Source organism: Lissotriton helveticus, chromosome 11 (assembly GCF_964261635.1).
Source record: "Lissotriton helveticus chromosome 11, aLisHel1.1, whole genome shotgun sequence".
Classification (NCBI taxonomy): domain Eukaryota; kingdom Metazoa; phylum Chordata; class Amphibia; order Caudata; family Salamandridae; genus Lissotriton; species Lissotriton helveticus.
Window position 1 is genome coordinate 696,213,968 of NC_136072.1, and position 26,682 is coordinate 696,240,649.

The following is a 26,682-nucleotide window of genomic DNA, read 5'->3' on the forward strand; positions in this document are numbered from 1 at the left end:
AGATGGTCGCTATCTCCTACTAGCTGTCGCTAACTGGTGTTAGCGACAGCTAGGTAATAGGGAGATAATTTTATCTCCGCTTTCTTGGCTTTTAAAGCCAAAAAAGCGGAGATAAACCCCCTTGATAATATGCCCCTATATTATCTACGTTTTATCATGTACTTTTATGGTTTGAAATCGTTTAAACCGAATAAAGAAGAATTGATTGATTGATGAACTCTTCAGTATTACATCAGCATTATCTAATGCCAACAAGATTCTGGCCGTCTACAGCACAATAGTAAAGTCATGTTGGCTGTAAAATGTCAAGAGCTGCCACTGCACCGATGGACACACACCAATTCCGGGGGAGTGGGAGGAGAGCAGCGGGGGTCCATTGCCGAATACTGGAGCATATATTACAAATATTTGAATACAATTTGTAGTCAGTACGCACTTCATTAAAGTTGCCTAAACGCGTATCTAAACACTACAAATTCTGTTTTGGTTGGAAAAGAGAGAGGTCTTGTTTGCTTGTTAAAAGGTGTGTTTCAAAGAGGGAACTGGGTATCAGACGCGTTTTCACTTGACTATTAGCCTTCCCCCTCTAAATAGATTCTTTGCTCAACTTTGCCATTGCCTGACCAACCTCCTCGTCTTTGGTATTAGGGATTCTTGTTACAAAATCCTCCTTACTATCTTGGCTCGTCCAAAAACTGTGAGCCCGATTCACAAAGGTAAAGTTAGACCTGAAGTCTAGGTTTAGATCTGAAGTCTAAGTTTAGACCTGAAGTCTAACTTTGGATTCAGATGAAATATTAGACCTCAGGTCTAAACTTAGGCTTCGGGTGTATGTTTACCTTTGTGAATCGGGTCCTGAGTTCAGGGCTCCTCACAGAAGCAGGTAGAGGTTACTGGACATGGAGAAGGAGTTTCCTCTCTATCTTGGCTCCCTTTCCCTAGCAAAGGTAAGCATCTATTCCTCATACTTTAAAGCATAAAAGCTGTGGCAAAAAGTATGGAGCTCACTTTCTATTGTGCCATGATTTTAGGAACAAGTCCTGCAAAAGTCTCTTAGTAGTGTTCAAAGACAGATCTACACATGGCCACGCATTTAGCGATGTAGCTTGAATGCCACAACATTTGTTCTATTTATTTATATGTTTACTTACCTCTAATCAGAAGTAATTCGTGGTTTACTACCCCCATCCTGCCCCTCCCCCGCCCCACCTTAGCGTCCGGCAGCACTCCCACCACGGACCGCTACTGCATATGGTCCTGATCTCAGAATCATTTGCACAGATACATTTATTGCCATCTGGTGATCTTTAGAGTGTGGATTTAATACTTGGAATATAATTCTAGCAAAGGAGCAATATGAACAATCCCTACTTCTGCCAGGAGGTTTCCGAGTTTTTTCCCTAAGGATTTGTATTTTTTAGCACAATTTTCTCATAAAATACCAAATCATATGCTTCGAAAGGGCACTCATTAAATATACAAGTAATTTCATGGCTTGTCAATGAAGCTTGATGCTCCTCTGGATTGGACCATTTTGTTTCCCAGATTGGCGTAAGGGTGCCTCCACATGTCAATAATTACCTCCAGTGTTCCAGGGCCAGCATTTTTCAGGGGTGCTGCCTAAGCCAAGAATTACCTACAATATGCCAGTGCCAGAATTATTCCATTGATTTGGTCCATATATACATACATAGGCTGAACCGTATGTTAAAAACTACTGCTAGTATGCAAGGACCTGCATTTCACCAGAGTGTCCATGTACCGAGAATTACCTCCAGCAGGCCATGGATTTCATTTTGTCACAGGTGTCCAATATACCAAGAATTGCCTCCAGCCTGCCAACCGTAGCATTTTTTGGCATGGGTGCCTGGTATAGAAAGAATTACTTCTATATTCCATGGTATGCATTTTGCCACAGGTGCTCCATATGACAAACGTTATCTCCAGCATGCCACATGTGCCAATTTTGCCAAGCATTACCTTAAGTATGCCAGAGTCTGAGTATTGCTACTAGTGCCCCATAACCCAAGTATTACCATCAGTATGTCAGGGTTTGCAACTTGTATAGCTGACCACCCTGATGCCAAGAATTGCCTCCAATATGGCAGTCAGCATGCTGCCATGTGTAAATATGTATGCTATGAATTGCCTCCAGCATGCCAGTCTGCAGCATACTCACACACATATCACCCTCATTAACACTCATATTCACTCACATTCACTCCTACTCATTCACATTCAAACTTACTCACATCAATTCTCTCTCACTCACTGCCTCACTCTCAAACAATTTCTCACTCATTCACTCTAGCACCTTGAAGCCCTTGGGCAATTGTTTGCACTTTATAAGTTGGTCATTCATTTGTTCATTCTCCCTCATGGTCACAGACTCATGCTTGTTATGTTGATGACAAGAAACAGAGAATAGTGTGGGGCAGCAGGACCCTGGACCATGGTGTTACTAACTCTGACTGTCCCTGAACTCTGTCTAACCAGGCCCAGGGCCAGTGCTATGTAGAAAACACAGTGAAAACACATACATACACGAGGGTACACCTTTAATTGGCATGACCTATCCTATAAGTCCCAAGTCTATAATAGGGCAGGGGTTTAAAACTACCTTTAAGTCCCTGGTACATAACAGCGCAGGGCAGTTTAGAGGGCAGCAGCCATTTCTGCACTTACATGTGTGCACTGCTGAGAGCTTGAGGTCATTTCAAAAGCAAACCCGTGTTCCAGCACTGCTTTTATGTGTAAATTGTGCCCAAACTCTACTTTGATGGTGGGGGCACTTAAAAAGTGATAAGCTATGCTATTTTGGCATTTTAAGTACCTCTGCGGTCACCCCTAGGTGTCCCAGGGGTGGGGGGTCATGTCATTATATGGAGGGCCCTTATAAAAGATGTTTTATATGCCCTGGAGATGGAGAAATTGCTCATTGCAGTTTACCAATTGTAGATGCCTAGCCCCATAGGACAAAAGGCAATAGTTTATGAATGATTGATTCATTTTTATTGTTTGGTTACTTAAAACCATTACATTAAAAACAGAGTACAAAATTACAAAAGGATTAAAACAGCAAGTGAGTCAGCTGGTAAGTCTGTGTAGTGGATCCCTAGACACTGGTAAGCTCAAGAGAATAGTGACTATGCAAAGGCATCTCCGCATGCGTCTGCAAAGACTCTAATCGTTTGTGCCCTGGGTAGCCATCAGCTTAGACCGTGTCTGTTGGATAAACTTTCCAAAGGTGGCTATTTGTTTTACTATGGTCAATGTATATAGTTGATGGACCGCCTCCTTTGCGGTACGTGTCCCCATTTGTCGTAGGATTGGCCTGAGATAAAGGCTACGTGCTGCGCGCAGGGCCGGGCAGCAGAGTAATAGATGGGCCAGCGACTCTCGTTTATAATTGCAGAGCCTGCATTCCGGGACTCCCAGTCCTGTCCGTTCGAGTGCATATAGTTCTTTAATGGGCAAGGGGTGTAGTCTGTAGGCTAAAATCTTGTGAAGGGCTGAGCGGCCCACGGCTTGCGTAAGGTGGTGTTTGGGATTATGCACTATGTGCGGCAGGCATAGGGACTCCTGGAAATTCTTGTTTTGCCAATGACTCCAAATCCAGTTCCTGGGAACCAATACAAACTTGTTTTTTGATGGCATTTTTAATTGCCGTATAATTAACTAGCTCGGGATTCCAATGATCGGTGGCGAGATTGAGGAGTTCCTTCGCCGTGGTAAAGGTGGTTGACCAAGGGTTTCCGGGTTCCGTGAAAATATGTTTCAGGACTGCCTTCAGTGTCTTGTCTTGTGCCGCTGTTATTTAATAGTTTATGAATGCATAACTAATGCTAGGAATTTAAGAAGCTATTATTTAAGGACCTAGGAAAATGGCATTAATAAATCCAACAAAATACTATTGTTGAATTTATCCTAAAATAGACAGAAAATGAGTTACAAGACGTGCTTGTTTGTAAGCCAAAATCAGCCCTCCTGTGGTCTTCCTAGATTGGTCTGAGTTAACATGATTAGCCAGGCTGCTTTGATGAAGTGATAAATGGCTCACCCAGAGAGAGGTTATCTGTTGAAGAGAGCTCTGCTACACAGGAATGCCAGAGCAAGGGGGAGGAGTCATAAAACATGAAGCCTCAAAGTGGGATAGGGCAAGCAGGGAAGGCCTGGACAATCTACCCCCAGCCCCTATGAACCAGTCAAATGGCAGGCTAAAGCAGGAATTTGCAGATGTAGGGGGAGGAGAGCTATAGAAATGAGTCATACTGGAGGTTAGTTTAACTACTTCTTGCTACTCTGCTGACAGTACAGCCATACTGAAATTTGAGGAAATAGTGCTTTCTGGGAGAAGATTATGCCACACTTTGGAAGAAATGGTCATGCTGTGGGGTGTTTGCCCTGCACCTCATTGGACAGGAGTAATCTCCTGGTTGACCCCAGCGAGCATTGAACAAATATGTGAGAGGAAGAGAGCCTCTAAGATCTGCTACTTAAAATTAAGTGAAGCGGATGGCTTGCCAAGCTGGAACCTTTATTTGGACCATTCTGATTGACTGCGCCTGCTGCATTATCTGGAACTACAGTCCTTTGGATTCAAGATGAATAAAGAGTGGACTCCCTGCAAGCTACAGGCTAACAGAGCTCACTTGGACCATCATACCAGGAATCCTCTGCCTAGAGTGTGTCCAGTGGATTTGAAAGGGTTTTGTCTAGGTGCATTGTGAGAATTGTGGTCCCAACCTTTCAAGGACCATTTTGGAGCTTCCAGAGCCTTGGATTGTGCTTGGGACACTTTGGACCCTCAAGAGGATCTTCAGGAAGAATTTCCCAAAGTTTGGAGCAGTTTGGAGCAACTTTTGAAAAGGTTCCATAAGGGGATCAATTCAACCATGCGAGCCAAGCCGGCCACCTTCAACCACATGCCGGCCTGACCTGCTGGGTCATTGCACTGAAAAGCTCTGGAGATCCAACTGTCAGAGTTTGACCGGGAGCTCCCAGAAAAGCAAGCCAGGGAACTCTCCCCAAAAACTGGACAGGTGAAGATCATCAAGGGACCCCAGCAGAAAATGCTCCATAAAGGTTTCTAAGTCAGAAGGCAAATTCTCGACCGAGGCCTACTGCAAGGGGTTTCCGAGCAGGGCTCTATTGCGGTCAGCCTGAAACTTTGACTTTGCGTCGGTCAAACGTAACCAGATGTTCCAAAGTGGTACTACAGGTTTCTAAGTGCTATATAGTGCTAATTCTTTAAAAATTCATACCTCAAGTTCCCTACACTAGATCTTTGGGCCATATGTATCAAGCAAAATTGCATTCGCAAACGCCAAAATTTGCAGAAATTTGGTGTTTGCGAATGCAATTTTGCCAAATGGTATGTATTAAGGCAAAAGAAGGAATTTGCGATTCCTTATTTTGCGATTGCATTTAAGGAATCGCAAATTTTGCGATTCCTTAAATGCAATGTAAGAAGCACCCAAGTTGTGTGATTTCTCATTTAGAAATCGTAAATTGCGATTTCGTTCACAAACTCACTTTTTGGCATTTGTAAAGGTGCCATGTGGCGCACATACATGCCCTTAGGGCATGTATGTGCACAATATGCGCACACAGTTAAATTTCAGGGGTGCATCAGGGTGTCCTAATGACACCCTTGCACCCTTGAAATTATTCTGAATTAGTGATTCTCAAAATGCGAATCGCAAATTGAGAATAACTTCCCATTCATTCCTATGGGCCTCCTGGGAAAGTATTCCTTAATTGCGATTCGCAATTTGCTCATCGCAATTAAGGAATATTAAGATTTTTTACATACATCCCTATTTGCAATTCTCAACTAGCGATTTCTAAAAAATCGCTATTTGAGAATCGCAAATCAGGATGTTGATACATATGGCCCTATGTCATTTTGAAGTCATGCAAAGATAAAGATATTTCCTATTTTTGTAAATTGGGGTGGGATTTTTATTGTGTCGTGAATTAATTATTTACTGAATTGGTGTTTTTAACTACTTTACATAATTGTCTCCTAAGTTAAGCCTAACTGCTCCCAGCCAAGCTACCAGGGGTTATGTATGGGAATAATTTATTGAGACCTGCACTGTGCCCTAGACTGTGGTAATGGCCTTATTGCCAGTGGTAGATGCATATCTACCAGTACTATTAATTCACTTTTCAACATATAGACATACCTCAACGCAATCGTATCTTCTGTAAAGAGAGCCAAGGACTCGAGAGAGCAACTGATGATGTAGGCTTCACAAAACACTAATGCAATCTTTCTGCAGCTCAGGGATTTGCAAGCAGGAGGACGGATGATGCATGCACACAGCAGAGTACTGAAATGTGCTGTAAGTGAAAACAATACATCCAAAGTAGTGGTTGCTCTATCTACAAACCACAAGCATGCACAGTAACAAAGTGGACTGTCCAAACCTACTGAGAAGGAAAACTGCATGGCCATTTTCAACAAAGAACTAAGCAAGTGAGACACAATGAGGACACACTTACAAACATATAGATTACTGCCTCGCCCATATGGCTATCTTCACAGAAAAATACCTGTAAGACCAGCTCACTGGTTTACAAATGTGGTGGAGGCCTACCCCGAAGGGAAGGGAGAAGATGGACCACAATACAAGCGGGCAATTAAAAAATTAAGTCACTGCATCCTATTAAACCATGAAAGAAGAAAAAGCATTCAATCACCTCATTGCAACCAAAGTGTGACACACCAAAACCAAATATTAAGGCATTCGTTTTGAGGTAGGCCACAGATAGGAGCATATGATACAAATGATACAACAGTGAACAAAAGGAGATATAAAATACAAAGAATTAATGGAAACACCAGAAGAGGTATTACCTAACACAAAGACTCGAAAAAAAGCTACAGAACACACCAGAGGAAAATTTGTTGAATCATAGCGAATCAAAGTGAGGTACTGAAGCATATCGATGCATCCCAGAGCCATTTATAGTAGCACGCAGCAGGAGTCTAGAGACACTATGTAAAGGCTGGCTGGATGTTCTCAACAATATCCGAGAAATGACATGAGAGAATGAGAAACACAAATGCTGTTTGCATTAAAAAAACTAGGGGGCAGAAACGTCTCCAACATCATCCACAAAATACCTATGTGAAAAGCGTCAACATTTGAAAACAAATGGGAGGCAGAAAACACAAAGTTTACCCACCAAGATAATTGTTGATTGTGAGAAATATACATTTATCCAGCCTCACAAGGTAGAGAAAAGTCATTTGATGACTTCATCACTGGACTCAGGAGAATAGTTCAATACTGTGAGTTCAGCATTGTACAAATATTATGTCAACATTATGTGATGTCAAACATATCGAGGGACGGGATATAGAAGGTAAGAATATTGTGTTTTGTAGGTACTTTATATTGTTTTATTTTTAATATAGTTTTATATAATGTCACTTAAAACATTATTTTGCTGTGTTTTAATAGTTGTTTCTTTTTTAAATTATTGTTTTGATATTAAGTCGGTATAATTGTTTTATGACAGTTTTTTTAAAATGTTTTAAAATAAGTTTTGTATATTTTATTTGAATGTACTTATTGATGGGTTCATAAGGTATGGGGGCAACGTTTAAAACAAATATTTATTGTTAAATGTACATTATTTATTTGTTAATTTATGATGTAAATTAATTTAATATTTCAATTTTTAATTGATAATTTATTTTAACTAAAGGTAACACAAGGAGATGATGGACGGAGCTCTGAAACTTTTCCGACACACACCCCCAGTCACAGATCCGGGTTGAATTCAACATCGTTCTTTAGCTCACTTCGAATGAATATTTGATATGCTGTGCTCTAAATTATGGTGAATTCATGTTTTTTCTTATTGTTTTTCATACTATATATTATTTTACTTTTTTACAATTTAAAGTATATATTTTTATTTTATGTTTGTAAGTTACAAAATGTAATCCTGTATTTTTATGTTATGTATTTCTTAAAGTAATATTTTAGTAAAACATTTTTAAGTTGACATACTGTTTAATATTCATACTTACCTATTTTGTGATTATATTTCATTTTATAATTATTTTGTCGATATTTTGTTCTTCACATATAAGTTATGAAAATAATATATTATTGTACACAATATTTTTGTGGCCATGTTCTTGAATTTTGATATTTTTGCCCACAATATTTTTTCATACAAATGCAAACAAAAAGGTATACATATATATGGCTGAAAAACCACTAACATGTCTTGGGAAGCTCAATACAATGATCACCTACAAAAACAAAGGGGCTCATTACAATGGAAGGTGGACTGATGTCTGCCCGCCATCGTTGCGGTGCTGTGACCACCCACCAGATGTGCAGCGGTCCCACCACTCATATTAGGATGTGCCCGCCATACTGGCGGGCGCATCCTGGGCTTCTAACATTGTGGATGGTGCTGCTGGCTGCAGCACCCTACGCAATGTTAGAAGTCCTTGCTCTGGTATTTCCCTGCACTATGTGGCAGACACCATGCGGTGCCTGCAACTTGGTGCATGGAAATGCAGGGGGGTACCATGGGTACCCCCAGTGCAGCGACACACCCCCAACAAAGGGGGGCCCGCAACGGGCCCCAAAACCCAATCCCTGCCAGACTTTCCATGGCGGTACTGCCGCCATGGAAAGGCCTTTCTAAACCACATCCTAATTTAGTGGACTGTGCCTGCTAGGCACCGCCACAATTTTAGTGGCCCTGAACCATCCGCCAGACCATCCGCCAGGTATTCGGTGTGATTGTCGTTGGCAGTGAAGCGGCGGACAGACTTTGCATCCGTTGAGGTACCCACCACCATCCTAATTTGGTGGTGGGTAATAGGCTTGGTGATGGCAGAAGGACCGCCACCTCTGGCCTGGTGGTGGTGGTCCTTCCGCCATCATAATGACCCCCAGAGTTTGGAGACTAGTGTTTACATCATTGATTGTCTAGTATTGACTGAACTACTTCTGACCCTTCAAACTTCTGTACAAGTGAGGCTGGTTGCCATTTTGTCCACCAATCAAATTGACTCATTCTACAACAGGAAGATCCCTGGATATTCATGGGATTGGACTTTCACGTCAACGAGAATGTCACAGAACCACTGCAAGATTCCATTTCTCTTGCGAAACGCAGGGGAAAAAGTATTACAAGACTTTACATAAACAGGCTGAGAGATAAATAGGACCTACTCCAGAGTGTCTCCACTGGTCTTGTTGCCCAAACAAAATGCTGAGGACAAGGTGAGGTTGTATGTTGCCATAAGACAACTAAACACTGACACAGAGATAATGACATCTGGGACCACACATCCATGAAATGATCATTCTGCTCGATAGTACAAATAGATAGTCAAAAATTGACGGCAAAAAATGATGCCGTCAACTAGAATGCAGCAAGAATTTGTGATGCGTTAAAAAATTCAGAAAACATCTGTAACTATTTCAATACAAAAGACTAGATGTTGGAGTGCCCTGAGTTGCCGAAATCTTTTAAAAGGCAATCAGAAAAGTAATCAGCCCAATCATAGTGAAAAAAACCTGGTATTCAGAGTCATAGTGAAAAAATCCTGGTATTCAGAGTCCCACAAGGTGAAGATGACAAAACGTTGTGGCATTTTTTCCAAGCATTGCAGGAAGCCAACTTGATATTAAAGGCTAACAAATGTGAATTTCACAAATCTCACTTGAGATTTTATGTACATATCTTTTCATATGAAGACATGCAGCCCAACCCTGATGAGATAACTGCGCTTGAAGAACATCCTGGCCCTGCTCAAGGCCAGCGAAGTACGATCCATTCTGGGAATGGACATGTACAGTTCACAATACATCAAAGACTATGCCACAATCAGAACACCACTGAGAGAAAAGGAAAACCTGTCAAGTGGATGCTTGAATGTGACCAGAGGTTTAAGACCATCAAAGTGAGAATCAGTGGGGCTGAAAACATGGCCTACTTGACTCTAGCCTCTGCACAACAATTACTGTCGATACCATCCCTATATGCCTTCGAGCTGTTTTAACTCAACATCAGAAACACAATGATCGATGTCACATAATATCATATGCCAGCAGAGGTTTGACTAGCATTGAGGGAGCTTGTGTACAGCTGAGAAGGGAAATCTTGCTGTCATATGGGCATAGGGACACTATCATCTGTTCTTTTATAAAAAGCAATTCACGATCATTTTTGGCAATCCAAAAGCAAAGATAGCAGCAAGATTCAAAATATGTAGAACATGCCTGCAACAGTACACATATGTTATTATAGACAAAGAGGGGGAAAAGTACAATCCTGTTGATTACATGTCGAGACATCCCCTAATGGAGAGAAAGCTAATACCATCCTCGGCAATGGAGAATCTAAACTTTGTGAAACTGTCTACATGCCATCATTCTGTAAAATCATTTACTTAAAAGGAATGAAGAGACTTTACACTCCGGGAAGTAAAAGGAAGAGTAATCAAACGCGTATCTAGGCATTTTGAAAGTAGCAGACTTGATTTTGAAGTTGATGGAGTTAACTGCCTTCAGACATGTGAGAGATGAGTGCTCAATAACTGTATGTGATTTTCTCCTCTGCAGAATGGGGATCGTTTTTCCAAACCACCTACTTTAACACGTTTCTGATTAGGCACAGGAAGGTCATCAAGAGATAATGCCTCTAAGAGATCCTTAAAGGAACGATATGCGCGTCACACTAGACCAAACTGTAGGCGACATACTCTGAGAATTACACAGATGCCAGGTAACCGAGTAAGGCAGCAACACAGCCACACTGCAAATGTCACCATTACTGAATGTTGCATGGCACAACATTGCATCAGAATTCTGTGGCACTGGTAAATTTGTCAACCAAAGCTGCCACAGTAATCCCAGCTCTCGGAGAAATGCTTTCAGCCTGGGTCCTTCCAGAAAAAGTGATGCCTAACAAAGGATCCCCGTTCAATGGTCAAAACTGTGCTGAATTTGCTATGCATCTTGACTTAAAACACTGAAAAACATTGCCATTGTGATCTTAGGCCAAAGAAATAAAAAAAAAATGTATAGCCCACAGGCAGAATTGGACCAGGAGCTGGATCAGCAAGCACTGAACATTTTTATTGCAAGCATACCAGAACACTCCTCATAGCACCACACGGGGCATACTTGAATGTGAAGCACGCATTATCAAGCTGGACTGCACATCCCCTTTAGGAGAACACATGAGTTCGCAAGGATGAATACTATGGGGCCTATTTACAAGCCCATTGCGCCACTTTTGCGTCATTTCTAACATGTGAAAAGTGACGCAAAAGTGGCGCAAGGGGCTTGTAAATAAAACCCTGTGTCTCCAAGACTAGTGGGAGAAAGACAAGAACAAGGAGAACACAAGACAACAAGCCAAAGAATCAGACATTAGGCAGGGGTTTGGGTACTGCTGAAATGAGAACAAAGAAGAAAGCCAGATGCGAGATATGTGAGTGGATCCCGGCACATGATCACTCAGAAAAAACTATGATCACTGCAAAAGGACAAGAACGTAGATAAACATATATGTCTCTCACTTCAAACTCTACCATCGCAGATCCAGGCCCTTCAACCAGACACTAATAAACTGCTACCTACCTGCAGTAGAAAGAGAATACACGTTGAGAGAAAATATGGATGATTACATGGCACAACTCACTGAAACCATGGAAAAACCAACTCCACAGCTGAGTCGGTCACTAGAATGTCAAAGTAATCAACAAGACTCAGGGCTAAAAAGGTAAACCACGCCCGTAAATGAAGTGACACTGTGAATCAGACCAAAAAAAAGAGAAAAGGGGAATCACAGTCCTCATTTAAATGGACTATGAGATAATGTTAATAACAAGAACCACAGTACAGAGTGGAGCTCAGGGTTCTTGAAGTCACAAGTCAAATGAGACAAGCTCCTTCAGGCGTACCTGGAATATAATAGTGAGGATTATGCTAAATAAAATCTGGTTTACACATTCTTCAGCGTATGCACATCCTCTGTGAACAATGCTCATTTTTTTCACCCAGTCTCACTTAGCTTCACTCACTTTCACATAATCATGCTCACTGAGTCTCACTCACAGTTACTCACATTCACTCATTCTCACTAATTCCAGGGTTGGCCAATGTCACTCACTCACACACATGCCTGCTTACACATACACACAGTTCCACTTTCTCACTCTCTTCCTAACACACACACACAAATGCACACTCATATACTTAGCCAGCATGCATGCACACTACCGTGTAGGGTATTACTCAGCCTCAACTGCCTGCTCATGCCCTGGTTCTGTTCCGCGGGTGCTCCATGGACCCTCCAAGCAAGATACACCATGTGACCCCTAAGATGTTGGGTCCTTACAAATGCCCTGTGCATTTACAAGCTTTCAGAGTTTTCCCCTTTCCCCTTCCTATCTCGTCGCAGGGTGACGTAGTGTCAGGCGCTGATTTCAATTGGGTGGCAGAGGCGGCGATCAATGACAGGTTACGAGCTGCATATCTCCACCATCCATACTGACTGCCTTTTCACTCTCTGACTGAACATGAGGATTGTTAGACCCTCCAAACTGTAATCCACCTTCTCCTGTCCTCGTTAAAAAAATTTTTTTTAAATCATCTTTATTCTATGGAGTCCAATAAATTGTGATGTACATTTTTACAATGGTTGCATCGGTTACTAAACCTTGAAGGCGCGGTAACAACTTATTTCAGTCAGTGTTCACTGTGGTTACCTATCTAAGCGGGTTTAATATGACTAAAATGGCAACAGTGTCACATAACAGGGTAGAGAAGAACTCCTATCAATGTTTGTGTGGGTGATAGGAGCTGGAGAGGTGGGACAATCATTAGGTTAAGTACTTTTTTCGTTTCTATAGAATACTTTATTGGCTTACCTCTGAGGTATATGTGTAACGGGATCCATAAACGTGAGAATAATCTAGCAATCTGTAATATGGACAACATTGACTAATATTTGTCATATAATCTGGATTACACAATTCTCTTGCCTCCTGCCGCATCCTATTGTACTGTTACTTCCCTTACTTCCTGTTTGATGCTGCACAACAGGCGTGACAGAAAATAGAGGACCAGACAATCAGTGCATTCTCAAAGAGGGGTGTGCAGGTAAACGATGGCTGGCTAAATAGCCATCACCAAAATCAAACTATCCCTTTAGCAGATTGCTAAAGTTTGAAAGAAGAATTCTTTGATGTATGTCAGATAAACCCATTTGTGTAAATGGGCTCACCGCCGACCCTGGGGAATTTTGTCAGAATCTTTGCAGAATTATAAAAACTATAAATATTTTATAATATCAGGAGGAGCATCAATGAATCTGTGAAACAAACCTTGCTGGCTGGTCTGCTCCCCGGGCAGCAGGAACCAGGGTGTGAGTGCTGTGCACAGGGGATGGATCAGTAGATTCCTCTAGAACTGCACTATGCTTGGAAGCTATCTCCTGTGGGCATTGCTGTGAGACCTGGCAGAGGGCGGGTTCACTTCAGTGCTTAACACAGATCCTTTTTTTCCTCAGACAGGATGCCTAGACTGACTGACAGCCCCCCCCCCTTCATTCGGGTAAGTCTTCCATCTTCTCTCTCACTATCTCTATAGGATTCAGTATCCGAGGACTGCCTATAACCTGTTTCCTCCATTACCATGTACCAGCAGGGTAAAAATAACAGGACAACAAGCTGCAAGCGTGCCTGCTCAATAGATGTGACAGCAATGAGCTCAACAGCCAGCTGTTCTTCTCTCCTGCCCTCTCGACTGACTAACAAAAGTGTGGGCAAAAAGACATGTTCAATTGTGCATAGCCCCTCCCCCCCCCCAAAAAAAAAGGCCGCTTGTCACAGCATGATAGAAACTCTTTAATATATTTTACGCACCGGAGACAGGACTAACATCTGCGAAACATTTGAAGAGCGAGTTCTTCCTTGCCTTGTCTGAGTTTTTCTCCCAGGTATGGGCCGAGCGATGCCCAGCTGATTTGCAGCACCATCTGTTCATGTGCACTGGAGCAAGAGCTACTGCAATACTTAACTGGGCTTCTGTGCCAATCACCACTGCAACACGTATAATAACTGTGCAATGTTTCAATGGGCTGATAAAGATGTGAAAGGCATATCAAAACAATCAATGGGTGAATGAGGCAGAAACAATTAAACCAATGGTGAAGGGTGGAATTGTGTAAACCAACTGCTTTACCTAATTTAGTATGCAGCTGGCATGAGCTCCTGTAGGTAGCTAATGCTGTTTGTGGTGTATTAAAAAAAAAAAAGAAATATTAGAAGGGGGGGGGGGGGGAAGGCGTGATTCCTTTATTAAATAGCACAGTAAAAGAACGAAAGAAAAGAAAAAAATATTAAAAGAGAGCGAAGCAGAACAGCAAGTTTAAATGGGCAATGACAGAGCAAACGTGCCTTAAGCTCTAAATAGTATTTGAATGCTTTGCTAGGCTGTAGAGCAAAAGCTCTGCCTTTGGTTTCCATTTAACCAGAACTGAAAGGGCACTTGCATTGAATTTTGAACTCAGGAATGTTTAAATATTAACGCTCGGCATTTGCCATTATAATAGACATGCTTCGTGCCGTCTTGCATTCATTATTGCAGAACTCACATTTTCACAAAGCTCGCACCCCTTAGTGAAATATTGTTTGAAAGGGCATTTCATTTAACGCCTTAAACACACCCATGCAATTTGCATACCTTTCCAGAAATTCACACTGATTGTAAATTGTCACACTGAAATTTACATGAGGCTGTCGGGGAAAATAAAAAATGCTGGCAGCATTGTGCCTTGAAATGAAAATGTTTAGGTACCATACAATATTTCAGATGCCTCTGCCTTACCACTGGAATCAAACGTTTGAGTGATTCCCCAAAGGTCAGCGTTCTCAGTGACCCACCAAATGTCCTGCCTGGTCGGTTCTACATGACAAAATCTCAAAGTGATTTATTGCTTCACATTGCAAACCAATGTCCCTGCAATCTCATTAGTTGCCTCTGTGTGAGAAATGGTACATCCAGATCAGTTGCGGTTTATATGACTGCACTAGGGCAATCTAATGCCCACTTAAAGCACCATTAATATCACCATTAAGTGACTAATTATCATGCTAAAACATAGGTCTCACATTTTGCATAATTCTCCAAATTCAGAAAGTTGTGTTTCTATAAATGCTTTAGTGAATCGGCCCCAAAGTGCGTACATTTCGGTATAATTTGCTCTTGAACTGCTGAACTGCAATGTTTCCAAGTTTTTGTGGATCATTACTTGTTCATGCCTATTCACAAGATGCAGGCTTTTTGAATGTCACTTTTGATTAATGCCCTCTAAATCAAGTGTGTCTAACCTGGGTCCAGGAGGTTGCATCCATGTCATGTTTCCAAGCTGTCAGGATAAAAATGTGCAGCCAAATACTCTTCAATTGACATACTTATGGTTGTCCTGAAAGTCTAGCTTTGATCCAGTCATCCTCACCCTTAGTTGGACAAACTGCCTCTAAAGATTACCCTTAGTTTCAGTGGTTAATTTGTAAAATAATAAGTGCAGAGGCTCTTGTCAGGAGGCAGCTTCTATCAGCCCATTTCTACCTGCCATGAAACCCTACAAGTGGGGAGAAGAGATGGTGTAATGAGGAGAGTATGTGGTGTAACGACCAGAGCTGCCGACCTCTGAGATGGGGAACCAGGTTCAAGTCTCAGCGTCAGCAATATCTTGTGATTCTTGGAAAACCACTTAATCTCCCTGTGCCTCCTGAAAATGAATGTGTCCTTAGCTGGTGTTCAAACACCTGTGTGATGATTAAGTGCCGCTGCTGAGCACCGGAAACCACTGGCTCAGATTAAGCACAGCTTAGTTCTACTTAAAGAGAGTGATTACAACTATGCATTCTTCTTTTGTAAGAAAGTGGGTTGCTGGTTGAAGAGGGTGAAACCCTACTCCAGCAGTAGCCAAAATCCTCATCATAAGCAAACCCTAAATTAACCTGTGCCCTAGCCTTCGGTAGTTTGGCACAGAGCCATCAGGCTTAACTCAGAGGCAATGTATACTTTGTGAAACACTTCAAACAGTAACACAGAGTAAAACACTGCATAAAAAGGATCCCACACCAGATTAGAAAAACAGAGACCTTTTCAATACATATACAAAACTAAATGACAAAAATACAATCAGTAGAACTGGAGATATGCAGTTTAATGTTTTAAATAGAAATAGAACCAAAAATCACTATGGGGCATATTATCTACAAACTGCGATAAATATCGCAAAACGCGCTCAGTGTGTTTTACTTTATCGCCCTCTATCGCTGAATTACATCGCCGTGTTAGCAACGCTTTGCTAGCAGGCGAAGTACAATCCAGCAATAGACTGCGATAATCCTCATTAGCGTGTGAAATCCAGCGATGATTTCACAGCACTAATGAAAAGCTTGGTAATAGGGGAGTGTGTACTTTACCATACAATACACCTCCCTTAGGCAATAATGGTAAGTCAGGTTTTATTCAGGCATTAGGATCATGCCTTAATGGGGGCTTAGCGTGTCTTTTCTCATCACTACTTGGGCCTGGGGCAGCGTTGATAATACACCGAAGTTGTGTTTGCGACTTATATAAATTAAGTAATTGTAAGGAATGCCTACTTTGCATCTCATTAGCGATGTAAATCGCTAAGATGCGTAGCGTTAGAAAATCGGCTGGTAACATGCGCTGATGCATGTTAGCGCCGCCTTGCTAATAGGGCGATAAGAATATTGCCGCTTTAGCAGCAAAAAGTGTGGCTAAAGTGGCAATACTCCCCTTGATAATATGCCCCTTTGTGTCTGTTAAACTTAGGATTGTCTTCCCCCCCAAACCTTTTGTCTTCCTCCTCTGTTTTTGCTGGCCTTGGGACTTTCTGCACATTACCACTGCTAACCAGTGCTAAAGTGCACAAACATACTCTTTAAAACATGGTAAACAAGGCTAATCCCCAATTGGCATATTTAATTTGCTTGTAAGTCCATTGTAAATTGGGACTATGTGTATCCAGGGCCTGTAAATTAAATATTACTAGTGGGCCTGTAGCACTGATTGTGCCACCATCTTTATTTGCCCGTTAAACATGTCTCAAGCCTGCCACTGCAGCCTGTGTGTGCAGTTTTAAACTCAATGCATGCAGGGGGTCTGATGGGAGAAAGAAACCCAACAAGGCATGTAACTATTGCCTAACCAATAAAGCACACACATAGCACATCTGGTACACAAAGGGAAAGGGGAATGTTACAGTTGTCCATACGAGAATGCATTCTTTAGGAAACGAACCCTCATTCACCTGAGGATGACATGCTTCATCATTGGGTTCCCTCCTCACACCTGCACCGAATGGAGTCTGGTGTGGGCTACAACTCTCTAATGGAGAGGAGCTAATGTGTTTTGGGTTGGATGAGCGGTACATTTGAGTGATGGGCAGAGTGCTGTATGTGTATACAAAAAGAGTAGTGAGACCGAAACTATCTCCTGGTGGGCGGAATATCAGTTTTATTCTGGTGCACCGAGTGGATAGGGTTGAGGAACAAAATTCACTTTCAACCCTCCGCAAAACCTGGTCCCTTGAGAAGTATCTACTTTTGAAAAAGGGATTCTTAGGGATTTTGAATCCCAGAAAGCTCAAACGAAATACTCTTTCTAAAGAAGAGATGGACTTCCTGAAATCTGTGGGGTCAGACAAGGAAATCATCATAAAACAATCCGACAAAGGTGGCTCAATGGTGATATTAGATCCCAACAAATACCAGAAAGAATGTCTCAGACAACTGAGTGACACCAAATAGTATAGGACCTTACAGAGGGACTCCATGCCCAGACTACAAAGAATCTTAAGTGCCTTGGTAGAAAAAGGAAGGAATGAACAATGGACAACAAAAGGTGAGGCAAAATCCTTATTTAATGCCTACCCGAAGATGCCCTTGATGTATATTTTACCAAAGATTCACAAACTCAGGCAACAATCTCCAGGGAGACACATTGTCTCAAGGACTGGCTCTCTCCTTGAGCCTCTCTCCCAATTGATAGGTTAGTTCCTCAGACCGATGAAGGATGAAATACCTTCCTGCCTAAGAGAGACCAAACAGGTTCTCACCCCCCTTACTAATATTTAGTGTGATCCCCACATTCACTATTTGGCGTCCTACGATGTTGAATCACTCTATGCGAATATCCCACAAGAGGGCACCCTACAGTTAAAGCATTTTTGGAACAAAGAGAATGAGATGACTTGAACCCCAACAACCTTTGTCATGGATTGTGCTTCCATATCTATGAAGGAGAACTTTTTCTTGCTCCAAGACTAACTCTATTGCCAGCATACTGGGACTTTATAGGTAGTACATTTTCTCCAAACATGCTGAACCTCTACATGCACAGTTTTGAAACCACCCATATCTATCCAACTGACAATTCTTCCAGATAAACCTCAAACTATGAAAGAGATACATAGCTGACATACTAGTCGTCTGGGAAGATGATCTCACAACGCTAAATAACTTTTTGGAATGGCTCATCACCAGGAACAACAATCTCAGATTCACCTGCAAATATAGCAAGGATTCACTACCTTTCTTAGACCTGTTACTATACCCTAAGAATGGCAGTATATTCTCAGAATTGAACAAAAAACCCATGGCTCAAAATTTCTTATTAATGTGATAAGTTCAAAAGACATGCAGCAGAACTGAGTGACAATCTTTCACAGAGGCAGTATCCAGTAGCCACAATACCTAATCTGCTGAGTGACGAAAACGGCTAGAAATATCCACAGAGATGGTCTTCTGACAGTACTCCCCAAATGCACTTCAGATAGACTGGAAGGTATCAGCACTATTAGTCATTTGACTGATACCATAGAAAAGCTGTCAATTAAAACTAATACATTCCTAATACAGGTGAAGGCAAACTTGAAAATCCTTTGTTTGCCCTTAAATGGAGTAAGAACTTTGTAGACATAGTTGTCCACTCCAGACCACAAATGGCCCATAGATAAAGTAAAGACAGGTTATGGTGTTTACCACCTGTTAAGGAACACTTCCCTGCAGTTCCTGTTCAGTCTGTTATCTTTCACAATCTCTGACTCAGATAGCCCTAGGACCCTGTGGGTTCTGTACAACCATATGACTTGAAACACTATTGGGGTCATCTCTGTTATCGCTTGTTCCTGCAAACTCCAGTATGGGTGTATGACTACCCACAAGGTTAAAACCAGGGTAGTCGAACACTGCAGCTACATGAGATCCAAAACATCCAACACAAAATTGAAAGACAATTTCATAAGGGTAATTGTAGAGAAGCCCCACTACATCCCCGTATGGGTAACCTGTAGACTTTGCTGTTCTAGAGGGAACAACTATTTTCAGACTCAAAACCTACAGGGACTGAATGATGATATCCCGTGGACTGTCCTAAAATGACCTTGGTATCTGGTCATTACACTTATATGGAGATATGACTAGCTACGTAAGGGTCTTCACCCATACATACCATCCCACAATGTTATTATAATATGACCATGACCCATGCACACACATTGTGGCCCATATAATTGGAATAGGGTACCCATTGCCCTTATCTTTGGCACCCACCATTTCCTTCACACTCCTTTCATAAATATGCACCTGTGGCATGCCACTTACATCACAGGTTTTAACTACTGATCTCCAGGATATTTTATCTCAAAGCACATATTTCAGGAACTCTTTATGGCATTCTTTCAGTGCTCCTTAAGACCAGACTTATTTTCTCGTGCAGATACTACACACTTTATAACCATGTGACATACAGTGCTGTCAATTCCATTGGGGATCCTCTCTACACAAATGAGATCCCCCATACAACTTCATTCTGTCAGTAACACTTCATCCCTCAAATTAGGCTGGGCTGTGTTGCAGAGTCTTTGGACTCCATAACCTTCTTTATGGAGATCGGGACTAACTTCCCACAGGAGTCCTGTCTCTCTCCTTTTGTCACAAAAAGTACTGCCACTCCTGGCATCTAGTAGTCCTCTTGAGACTATGTCTCCATGTTGCCTGGTACACCTGTTCCCTATTTGTGGCAGTATCTATGTGCATCCCTTTTAAAGGATGCACCCTGGTTCACTTTTCTACTCTTTCTGGGCACGCTATTCAGGGACTCATCGACTACATTTAGGTATGCGGTTTCTGTTTGTCAGAGCACCTTTTTACTGGAGACCTTTAACTGGGATGTGCTTAGGATTTGTGTAACCTTTAGCTTGCACAGACCACATTTCTGTTGTTCTGTGCTCTGCTCAAATTTGCCACTGTGAGTTCTGTTGTCAGACCATCTCGTGATCATACATAATAAGCAAACACCTTTGGGGGGACTTAAAAACATTTTGCGCTGGGGTAGCGTCACAAAAGTGAGGCTAACCAGCAGAACCTTTTTTTGCTATATACTTTCCAGTGCAAAACTTGTTTTGCACTGGAAAGCACCCTCAAAGGAGCGCAGAGCAGTGTGAAGCACTGCTTTGCATAATTTATCACCGAGGGAGCGTTACATGGTTGGAACATGGGCATTCCCATGCAACCACCCATGCCTTTTGATGAAAAAACATTTTTACAAAGATTTGTAGACATGGGTTTGCAGCAAAAGTTAACACCCCTTCAAGGAGGCACTAACAGGAAAAAAGCTTTTATTTGTCCCCGCTTTTCCAACTTTGCATGTGTGCTGCACTGTGTAGCATACTACAAAGTGGGAAAAGCTTTCCATCATGTCTTGGCTTAGTATTTTGTACAAGAAAGATACAGTTGCTGTACAAAACCTATGCTAAACTCATGCACACACTCTAGTGCTATGGCGCTAAGGTGTGTGCATGGCGCATGGCAGCTGAAATCAGCACTGGCACAAGGGAAAGGGGAGGAGAGAGCTGTATTCCAGAAAATAAGGTGCTCTCCTGCTCCCTACCTGTCGCGCAATGCACTGCATCCTTGCAGGGTGCTACACTGCGTTGCACAACTTTTTTGTAAATAGCCTCCTTGTGTTAAGCACACTAATACATATTGTCACATACCAGGTGTCTATTTTTACTTTCTACTTGGACATTTTTATCATATCTGTTACTTAGAGCCTGCACAGACCATATATTGGTCTTTCTATGCACAGCTCAATTTTGCCACTGTGAGCTATGTTGTCAGACCGTCGTACAGTCATACAGAATGAGCAACACCTTGTACAAACCATGCTCTTACTCATTGTCATACTCATTGCTATTTTGGTAATAGGATTTACCTCCTCGCTTCATTGTACCACCAACTGCTTGCACCAATTAGGCAGCCTCCCCATACTGTCTCCCAATTTTTGGATGGTCCTCTTTCCTGCATACATGTGTTGATCGCACAGCTAGTCGATGGGTCTTGTGACCGTATCTCACTTCTCATTTTGGTCTAATCATACATAAGGGATCACTGCTGCCCCCTCTCACATCACTCTCACCTCACGTAGACTAATTAACATTTCCAAGGTCTCTCCTGATCCCCCATTGATCTCTTGCAATATTAGACATTTTTACCAGGGCAGCCATTCAACCTCCTTTCAGCAAGCAGCAGTGTTCTTCACAAGTAGCAAATGTTGGCACTATCTCCGCTGCCATCCTATAACTGAGGCCTCATTTGAAGTTTTCACAATGAGATCCTTAGAGGTTGACAATTATACCAGCACCTTTTTTACTGTATATGTCTAGTGGCTTCTCATCCCACAGAGTCGCCTGCTATATACAGCCTATGATCCCTACTGATTTTATTCTTTTCACTATTGTGTCATACAGACCTGAGGTCTAGGCAGCCTCTTGAGGCTTGAGAGTGAGCAGAAACCCTATGTTACCGGTAAGATTACACCTCACTCCACCTCCATTACTATTGTGCACATTGGTGAACAGTACTTGTCTCACTTTTCACTATCCAGCACACCTAAACTCTATATTTTGTGTTCCTGTCTAGGAAGAATACACAAAGTCTAACTGCCAAGTACACTCAGTCATGTGACCTAAAGGTAGCCGGCAGGCACTACTTTCCTAAGGCAGGAAAATTACAACATTCTAAAAGTGGCATTTTCAAAATTGTAATTGAAAATCTGACTTTACCATAAGAGAGGATTTTTCACTAAAATTCCAAAGACACCAAATATGAGCTGTTACAGTTACATTTAATATACTTGATGTCAGTACACATAAGACAACTTTACCTGGGACTTACAAGTAAATTAAATATGCCAATTTGGGTATAACACAATGTTGCCATGTTTTAAGGAGGGGACATATGCATGTTAGCACTGGTTCAGTTGTAAAGTGCACAGAGTCCAGCAAAAACAAGCTCATCAAAACATGGAGGTGGGAGGCAAAAACTTTGGGGGTAGACCACCCTGAGACTACAGGTCTGACATTTATCATTATCTATATCGTGTTGACAGCAAAACAAGATGAGCAAAAAATGATGGAAGAGGAAGGCAAAATGTTTGGGCGTAGACAAACCTGAGACTGACAGGTCTGACATTTTTCATTATCTATGTGGTTTTGCTTGGTTGCCTCAAAGTGTTTATCACATTGAATCTTAGGAAGAAGGAAATTGGCCCAACTATTATATAGCTCCACTGCCTTCTGATATGTTTTAAACCAATGATATTCACATTTCAAGGTGATGCATTAATCAATAAAGGTTTGAAAATATGTAGATGATATACAGTTAATGCATTGACAAAAAGATCATATTAAAGCAGACAGAGGGGTATTTTTAAAAAACATTTTGCACTGACTAATCGGAGCTAACTGTTTATTTGAAATTACTTAACGTCATAGGCTCATACCATGGGTGGTACAAAGGTATTCTCATGCAACCACCAATGGTTTTTGATGAAAAACTCTATTTAGTAAAAATGTTAACAGACATATGAATGAAAAAATAATGTTCTTTTGCCATTGGCGTTATTGAGGAGAAAGGCTTTTTTTCAATATTCATTTCCAGCCATACATGTGTGCTGCATTGCACAGAATACATCCAAAGTGGAAGAAAGTTAAAAGCTTGTCTAAGCACAATTTTTTGCATGGGAAGAGTACCCTCCCAGTACACAGCATATCCTGGACATAGCACAGACACCTTTGTAATATGCTGCAAAGGTGTATGTGTTCACAGGCAGACTGATTGTGAGTCAAAGATGGGGGGAAGCAGTATAGTACATAGATATGGAGCTTTCCAGCTCTGTCTTATCATGCACCACAACACAGCAACTTTGGTTGCTGTGCTTTGTTGTTAGATATTTTAGTAAATATATCTCAAATGTTCAGCTTTTCAATTTTAGTGTTGTAAAATCCCACATTTTTCAAATTCTAAATAAAAGTAAGAAAGAAAAAGAAAAGACTGTTCATAAGTGATCGTCTATTAGGAAACCACTGACCCTCTGCATCTTTACAATGAAATGGTGACTCTTGCTGGAAACATCTTGGAAGAAGCAATGTTTGAATCAAACATAGATTTAATTTAATATTGAAGCATGAAATATGTTTTGTGCATATGATGACATTGTCCTGCACATTTTTGTGAAAGAAGTGACACCTTTCTGTATGAAACACTATGCTGACCACTATGCAGACACACAAGAGTATCTGCCCCAGCCCATGGCAGCATAAAGTGCTCTAACGCAGGGAAAGAGCAGAACAATACCACATCGTTGAGGGTAATGCACTGTTCCGCTTTCTCCCATTCAGCCAAAGGAGCAAAGCAACTTCACTTGCCGTGCTGCGTTACAAGATTTTTTTGTAAATCTAGGCTATGTATTAGTTTTTACTGCTAAATTGTCTTTCATTGTGTTTTATATTTTAAATCTGAGTTTTGACTTTACTTCTGTCTGTTGCAATTTTTAAGCTCAACTAAAAACATGGACTTTATAATCATCTGAAAACCTCCATATAAAAAAAAGTTATAAAAGTGTGTCCTGAGATTTTATTTCTCACTGTAACTTAATATATATTACTTTGTAGGAATTCAAAACACTTGCCAAGGCCAGCGCAGGAAAGCTGCACCAGTTGCAGATGCCCAGGCACACTCCTGTGAAAGATTTCTGAATACTGTTTTTGTTGTAGGCGCTGCTTTTTGAATGTTCCGAATTGGACATGCAAAATTCTTACTATATTTCTCCAAGGAGAAAATCATTTTGTAAGTGGAAAATACTACTTGCCCTGCATTCCCATGAAGTTTAGGAGTGTTCCTTTCTGTTTTGCACCCAGGAACGTTTTTTACCCCAGCTCATTGCAGGAATAAATCTCCTACCATTACCAGTGTGGAAATGATCAGATGGAAGTTTCTGAACAGCCTTGAATTACCAATTCCTCCTGAATAGCATTATGCAATTGACGAGTAATATTGTAAGAAATGGACTGGGACAGATAGTAGGCCCAGGCACCAAAATAAATGTGCCCCCATTAATGAATTAGATAAAAAAGGGAACCATGTTTGAAAATAGTGAAGGTTTTGATCTTGTAAAGGCATGCTGTAGAAGTGTTTTTCAAGATTTGCAATACTGAATACGTTTTTGCAGGAAATGTTAATTTCAATATCAGCAAAAATAAAAGTAAAACTGTCCCAGTAGACCATAAAAGAAGCCTACAAACAGTTAAAAACATAGCCCACATACTGACCTCTCCGACCAAAACTTTATCTCAGCTAGTTCGACTCGGATTTTACAATCAAGTCTGTCTTTCTAACGCTCCTAGGTATTCCAATAATTTGCTTTGTTGGATATTTCTACATGCCCCTACCCTATCTACCTCTCTTGATCTATTCAGATCAACTTTTTGCCTCAAGGCGGGACTGGCCATACCAGGCATCGGGCGTTTCCCTGGGAGAGTAGGGGGGCCGTTTTGCTTAGTGGGGGCCGGGTTTGTAGTAGGGCAGTAGTTTTAAAAGCACTACACATTTACTTGTATATTCAGCGGTTTTAGTCAACAATAAAAGTGTCAAGATAACTCTGGTGATTAGTGTACTTGCTGACGAGAGATGGGAGTTTTGTCTATTGGCAGTTTTGACTCATCTAAGGTAGCACAGATGGTAAATATGCCTACTGCAAAGAATGTGTAATATGCATATCAAAGAACAATATTTCATGTGCATAGCTCAGTGGGTTACTGCTTTTGTCACAGAGAGTTTCCATTGTTACTGTTCAGTTCATAAGTTACAATCATAATCTAGCACAGTGAGCTATGAACTGCCATCAAATAGCTGCATGCAAGTTTCATGGTACAGGTTAAAAAGTTATGTTTTTTTCGCAGTCTTTCATTATCATGATTTTGCTTGGGTAGAAATAAATTCTTCTTATTAAAGTGAACCCTAAACACTGTGTAATGTTCTTACTACTGAGTTTGCGCTTCTCCAGTCTACGCACTCTTAAAAAGTGCCTGCCAGTATGGATTGCCTGTAAATCCAACACCTTGTAGTCCCTTTGCCTTATGTAATATTTTCTATACACTGATTTACACATGCATGATTCAATGTCTGTGTGTTTGTGTGTGTGTGTGTGTGTGTGTGTGTGTGTGTGTGTGTGTTTGTGTGTGATGTAAAGTACTCCGACACCCTAGACCGGTATAAGAGGTGCTATAAAACAAATAAAATACATGTGAGAGAGAGGGCTACGGAGAGATGGGAGGCACTGTTGGAGGGTGACAGTGAGAGAATCTTGAAAGAGCTCCAAAAAAGATTGTTGTATCATAGTGCATAGTAATGTGATTATTTACTATGTTTTAAAAGCTAATACAATTGAAAATATAATGACAAAACACATGTTAGACTTGGCATTTTTGGCATGGTTTCCCCTGACTTTTTACCTGTACCTCCTGTATTTATTATGTTGTGCTGGATTTAGTTTTGCTGGCTTAGATGCTTTAGGCACTTTGCCACTGCTGATCAGTGTCAAAGTGCAAGTGCTCACTGTATAAATTACAAATGTAATTAGTGATCCATTATTGCCATATTTGATTTACTAGTAAGACTCTGGTAAAGTGCTCTAAGTGTGCCAGGGCCTGTAAATCAAATGCTACCAGTTGGCCTGCAGCACTGATTATGCCACTTACATGAGTAGCCCTGTAAATGTATCTCAGACCTGCCATTGCAAAGGGGGGTGGGGGGATCAGTGCAGCAACGTGTGAAAGTGAGGGTAAGTGAGAGAGGGAGGGCAGTGAACAGTTATACATCCAAAACATGAATGGCCTATCCAGCCTTAACCAAGGCTAAACTACTTACAAAACCATAATGTTAGAATCGATCACTTACCCTCACTTTCGCACATTGCTGCACTGATCCCTCTTGCCCCCTTTTGGGGCTCCTCTACACAATTTTACTGACAAATGTGCTTTCACTTGAACATGTAAACATATGTTCAACATGATTAAACATGTTCAATATGAAAAGTATTGATTGTAATTGATTTAATAGGTGATGTTGAAGTTCGTTATAGTTTGCTTCCACTGGGACCACTCCCTTTTTGTACCGTACTTTATCCCAGGTCTAAGTCACCTCCATTGTTTTGTACCACTTTTCAAAAGAGGCATTTTCTTGTTTAACCATTCTGTGTGTCTCTGCCTGTTTGTGGATTGACTGTCTGGTTTTGGAGTGAC

General features: G+C 41.3%; 1 protein-coding gene across 1 annotated transcript in view; it reads right to left on the reverse strand.

Moving 5' to 3' along the window:
• ZMAT4 (zinc finger matrin-type 4) overlaps positions 1 to 26,682 on the reverse strand; it is a 2,238,825-nt gene that overhangs the window by 302,273 nt on the left and 1,909,870 nt on the right. The gene's annotated exons all lie outside the window — the stretch shown is intronic.